Below are 6,560 nucleotides of genomic sequence, written 5' to 3'. Positions count from 1 at the left end.
TGACGGTCTAATCATAGGCATTCTAGAACCTTATGGAGGGCAGCAAGAACCAGTGAAAATGAACAAAACTTGCCCTTATCTGAAACTTCAACACAAAATGACCTCAATCTGAAAATATTTCATGAAATGGCCCTCTTTTGCATGACGCCCGTGGCTAGGGCGCCATGCTAGAGAGCATGATGCCCCAGGTCAGGGCGCCATGGTAGCGACATGTAGCATGACGCCCCGGCCTAGGGCGCATGCCAAATAGGATAACGCCCTCGCTCCGAGGCGTCATGCTATCTAGTATGGCGCCCTAGCCTCGGGCGTCATGCAAAAGGGGCCATTTCATGAAAAAAAATTAGATTGGGGCCATTTTATGTTGAAGTTTCAGATAAGGACCAGTTTTGTCCATTTTCACCAAGAACCAAATCTGTGCCATGATGCTTTCCCACTGGATTTGGTTTCCTTTTTAGCTAGAACATTAATCCTTTTTAGGGGAGCAAGAACTTGTAATCTGAATATTGTCATTTTCTGAGGGCCGCGTAGAAGACTCGTGATCCGTTAACTTAATCCCATTGCGTTCCGGCCTTTTAATACGGCCTTCCATTCATCTAAGATGAGGGATCACCTCAAAAAATATAAGATGAGGATAAATGCCTCTAGATTCTTTTTTAAAAACAGATACCCAAAGGGCATCTTATATCCGAGGAAAACAATAGTCAATGCAATAAAAAGACATCTAAACACAGACCAATCAATACAAAATAAAATTACATTGCAAAACATACTGGCCTTCTTTCCTTCCATTGTACATCGTCCGTTGAAGATTGAAAATTGCACTAGACCAACAAAAAAGAAAAGAGAGACCTCCAAACGTCTTTGCCATAGTAGGTTTTAAAACTACAATATCCCGCTGCATGGACCCTCGGGTGTGTGGCCGGTCTTCCTCGGCTTGCGTGGGCGGCGAGGACCTGGTGGTGGGATCTCATGGCGGCCTTGATTCCGTCGGCCGGCCGCCAGATCTGATCGACCTGCGCCAGCTTCATCTCCTTCACCTTATCCCGCTCGATCTGGGCTTCGGTGTGGCCTTGCTCGCCGGATCCGGGTGGTGGGCGGTGATTGGATGGTGGGGCTCTTGGGATCGGGGGAAACCCTTGGCCGGCGACGGCGGCCACAACGACGACGACGCCACGGCGCCGATCCACTCCTTGGAGTCTTCGTTGAGATCTGGGCAGGGATGGCGGCGGCCCGTGCACGAGAGATGGAGGTCTTTGATCAAATCTGGGTGAAAACCTGCTATTGGCTATTGCCAAGGCTGACGATGGCGACGCTGTCTGCATCATTCCCTTCCTGAAGGCATCGACGTGGAGAAGTTTAAGGCCACTCTCTGCTACCTCCGGGGAAAATCCTAGATCAGTAGATCGGGCGACGACAGCTCTCTGGTGTCGTTTCCCCCTTGGGGGCGTCATTCTTGGAGGTGCACACGGGCTCGAGGGACCGGAGGACGGCGTCTTTGGTGGAGCGGTGCTTCATCTTCCACATTGATGGTGGCGGTTCTCAGCGTCTGATGCAAGGAGATGGAATCGCGCAGGAGGAGGAAGCTGTCTGCATCATGGTGGCGTTGATGACAGAGAGGCCTGGCAAGGTTGGTGCATCAGTTATGCTCTGAGGATGGACCGAGGGAAGATGGAGTGTGACGCCTCCGATTCGACCGTACACTAATCATGCACGCAAATGTGTACGATCAAGATCAGGGACTCACGGGAAGATATCACAACACAACTCTACAACATAAATAAGTCATACAAGCATCATAATACAAGCCAGGGGCCTCGAGGGCTCGAATACAAGTGCTCGATCATAGACGAGTCAGCGGAAGCAACAATATCTGAGTACAGACATAAGTTAAACAAGTTTGCCTTAAGAAGGCTAGCACAAAAGTAGCAACGATCGAAGAGGCAAGGCCTCCTGCCTGGGACCTCCTAACTACTCCTCGAAGCCGAACTCCATGTAGAATCATCCTCGGGATCTCTAGCTCCTGGACTCCAGCATCTGGTTGCGACAACCAGGTATAGAAAGGGGAAAAGAGGGAGAAAAGCAACCGTGAGTACTCATCCAAAGTACTCGCAAGCAAGGAGCTACACTACATATGCATGGGTATATGTGTAAAGGGCCATATCGGTGGACTGAACTGCAGAATGCCAGAATAAGAGGGGGATAGCTAATCCTGTCGAAGACTACGCTTCTGACCACCTCCATCTTGCAGCATGTAGGAGAGAGTAGATGGTAAGTTCACCAAGTAGCATCGTATAGCATAATCCTACCCGGCGATCCCCTCCTCGTCGCCCTGTTAGAGAGCGATCACCGGGTTGTATCTGGCACTTGGAAGGGTGTGTTTTATTAAGTATCCAGTTCTAGTTGTCATAAGGTTAAGGTACAACTCCGGGTCGTCCTTTTACCGAGGGACACGGCTATTCGAATAGATAAACTTCCCTGCAGGGGTGCACCACATAACCTAACATGCTCGATCCCATTTGGCCGGACACACTTTTCTGGGTCATGCCCGGCCTCGTATGATCAACACGTCGCAGCCCCACCTAGGCACAACAGAGAGGTCAGCACGCCGGTCTAAATCCTATGGCGCAGGGGTCTGGGCCCATCGCCCATTGCACACCTGCACGTTGCGAACGCGGCCGGAAGCAGACCTAGCCTAGTGGCATTCCAGTCCAATCCGGCGCGCGCCACTCAGTCGCTGACGTCACGAAGGCTTCGGCTAATACCACGACGTCGAGTGCCCATAACTGTTCCCGCGTAGTTGGTTAGTGCGTATAGACCAAATGGCCAGACTCAAATCAAATACCAAGATCTCGTTAAGCGTGTTAAGTATCCGCGAACGCCGACCAGGGCCAGGCCCACCTCTCTCCTAGGTGGTCTCAACCTGTCCTGTCACTCTGCCACAAAGTAACAGTCGGGGGCCGTCAGGAACCCATGCCCATCTCTACCGGGATGGAGCCACCTGTCTTTTCAGCCCCCTCATCAGAATCACTTACGGGTACTCAACGAGCCGACCCGACTTTAGTCACCACATGTGTCATGTATAGAGTATATAAGTATATACCTGTGATCACCTCCCGAAGTGATCACGGCCCAGTAGTATAGCATGGCAGACGGACAAGAGTGTAGGGCCTCTGATGGAACACTAGCATCCTATACTAAGCAGTAGGATAGCAGGTAAGGGTAACAACTGTAGCAACAATGACAGGTTATGCATCAGGATTAGGATTAACGGAAAGCAGTAACATGCTACACTACTCTAATGCAAGCAGTATAGAGAAGAATAGGCGATATCTGGTGATCAAGGAGGGCTTGCCTGGTTGCTCAGACAAGAAGGAGGGGTCGTCGGTGACGTAGTCGACCACAGGGGCATCAGCATCGTCACGGGGTCTACCGAACAGAAGAGGGGGGAGAAACAGTAAATACATAGCAAGCAAGTGCATAACAGGACAACAGGCAGAGCTAGACGTGTTCTAACGCGGTATGAGGTGATACCGGTGAAGGGGGGAAACATCCGGGAAAGTATCCCCGGTGTTTCACGTTTTCGGACACATGAACCGGAGGTGAAATGTTGCAGGTTCACTATGCTAGGGACACGTGGCGGATGAACGGACTGCGTATTAGGATTCGTCTCGTCGTTCTGAGCAACTTTCATGTACAAAGTATTTTCATCCGAGTTACGGATTATTTTATATCATTTTCTAAATTTTAATTAATTATTTAATTCAACATTATCCAAAACAGTGTTGCGATGACATCAGCATGACATCATGCTGACGTCAGCAGTCATCTGACACATGGGTCGCACATGTCATAGACTGATTAGGGTAATTAGGGTTAACTAATTAATTAACTATTAATTAAACTAATTAATTAAATTAGATTAATCTAAACAGGGTTAATTAACTAATTAATTGATTAATTAATTAATTAATTAATTTTATTTTTATTTTATTTTTACTTATTTATTTATATATTATTATTCTTTTTAATTCCCTTTTTTTCTTTTTTTAATTACGTTCTGGGCGCGGGGCCCACCTGTCTGTGGCCCATAGGGGGTTCGGGCCCAGGGGCAGTGGCTCAGGGGCGCGGGGCCCCACCTGGCAGTGGCCCAGGGGGCCGACCGGGGCGGGCGCGTGGAAACGGGCGTGGGCGCCCGTCGGGGCTGACCCTAGCGCGGCGGGCAGAGCCCCGGGGCGCCGGATCGGGGCGTCGACCGGCCGGGGCCGCGGTTGGCGGCGACGGCGAGCGAACGGCGGGCGTGCGGGCGAGGCCAGGGAGGACGGCCAAGGGCGCGGTCGGTGGCCACGGCTGGCCGGGAAGGCACGACGGGGCGGAGGAGACGGGGCGACGGTGAGTGCGCAACGGGCACGGCCGAAGCGCGGCGACCGCGCGTAGGGGGTGGTGACCGTGGCGACCCAGGAAGAAAGGGGGCGAAGGGGGACGGTGGCGCTCACTTGCGAGCAGGGAAGGGGGGGCGACGGGGCGCGTTGGCGTCGGTGAGGGAGAGGCGATGGGGCGACGCCGACGAGGTGGCGGAGCACGGCAGCAACGAGGCGGCGCCGGGGATGGGCGCCGACGTCGGAGGCGCAGGGTGCGCTAGGTCACCGGCTCGGGTGACAGCGTCGAGGTGGCGGGCCTGCGTCGGGGGGGGGGGGCTTTGGCACGGGAGTGGCGGCGGAGGTAGGTGTAGGGGAGGGTGAGGGGAGCTCGGGGGAGGGGCAGGGCGTGGCCGGCGGGAGGAGCTGCGGGGTCGAGCGGGAGCGCTCTCGCTCGTCCCTGGCGGCGCGAGGTGGGAATGAGGGAGAGATGGGAATCGGGACAGGAGGAGCTAGGGTTAGTAGGGGGGGTGTTGGGCTGGGCCGACCGGTTGGCTAGCTGGGCCGGTTGGCCCAGCGTGGGGGGGGCTGTTTTACTTTGTTTTAATTCTGTTTAGTCTTTTCCTTTTATTTATTTCTTTTAGTTCATATTTGTTTTTCTTTTAGTTTAAAAAAATACAAAAGTGGCACCTAAAATAGTGTTACAATTTATGCCACTACCACAAACAGTTTAGCACTGAAATAAAATAGTTTGAAATTGTTTATTATTTTAAAGCATTTGAATAACTGTTTTGTCACTGTTTATTTATTATAGTGCATTTAAATGCTTTATAAAAGTGTGGTTTCTCCACCAATATTACATATGATTATTTGTCACATGCAGAACATTTTAGCTTTGACATTTGAAAACTTTTATTGTTTGCTTGATTTTGAATTTGAATTCGAACCGGTTTTGAACTAACGTGGGTTTATCAACAGTAACCGAGGTGACGTGGCATCATTAGCAGGGAATTACTGTAGTCTAATTATCCGGGCGTCACATGAAGGTGACGGCCCTTGCAGCGTGCAGTGCTCACTGGGAGTGTGCCAGACTGGTGTGGGACCCAATTCAGGTAGTGGCTTGGATGGGACACCCGGCTTTAGATGTTAGGCTTTGGTGCAATGTCTGTTTGGTATTAGGCCCGGACGTTCGGCACACCTTCATCATGGGGATAGGAGTAGCAACGGTGTTGCCAAGATGGTGGCTTCAGGCTTATTGATGTATCACCTTGTATGGTCTTTATGAATAATTAATAATATGGCTGCATGCATCGTCCAGATGCAGAGGCCGGGGGTACATCCTTTTTTTCTAAAAAAAAGGTTTTAAAACTACAATAACCACTCGCCCCTTGAGACGAGATTTAGAAGTCGTTGAAGAAGCATTGGCTGGAGTATCACTCCATAAAAAACAGGCTTGCAATCCATCAACACCGGTCTAGAGGGGTGGAGACACCGGACTATCACGCAGAGCAACACGGAAAGAGATGTCAAAGTCATCACACCAATGGTCATCCAATTGCGCTCCTTCAATGACACATCAATTGCCAATATCTGAAGAGAGCCAACAAATCTGGTGACACAGAACCTCCCAAGCCCTTCGTCGGCACCGGTTTGGACGTCATCAAGGTAGAGAGTGACCAGAAAGACCTTTTTACAACACGCCACTGCCGTCACCATCTCATCTATGTCGCTAGGAAAACGGAATGAACGAACGGGTCCCTACTCCTCTTGCCACCAACAAGGCCGCCAAATGGGGAAGAGGAGAGGGATCGATGCAGCGATGTAGGGGAGAAACTTGGTGGCGACAACTAGGGATTGAGAGAGGCCGCAAAGGCCTGTAGTTTCGGGCGGTGCTACACCTCGCATTTAGCGAGATAGAAGCATGCATCGCCTCAGCACCTCCCTTAAATGGGCCAGGCCCGGTGCAGTTCAAAGCGTGCGTCACCACAGGAGTACACATGTACATTACTTAATGTTTTCTTCTTCTTCTTTTGCTCTTCCTTTTTTCTTTTATCTTCTAAAATGGTCTATTAAAATAGATTTGGAACCTTTTAGAAGAATGTTCCCATAATTCCTAAAAGTGTTTTAAACAATGTTCATCGGGTACTCAAAAAAGGTCCATTGTGTGAGAAAAACATGTTTATCATGTATTTAAAATAAATTCAT

This window comes from Aegilops tauschii, chromosome 1, assembly GCF_002575655.3.
Source record: "Aegilops tauschii subsp. strangulata cultivar AL8/78 chromosome 1, Aet v6.0, whole genome shotgun sequence".
NCBI lineage: Eukaryota > Viridiplantae > Streptophyta > Magnoliopsida > Poales > Poaceae > Aegilops > Aegilops tauschii.
Note: the sequence above shows the minus strand (reverse complement) of the source record.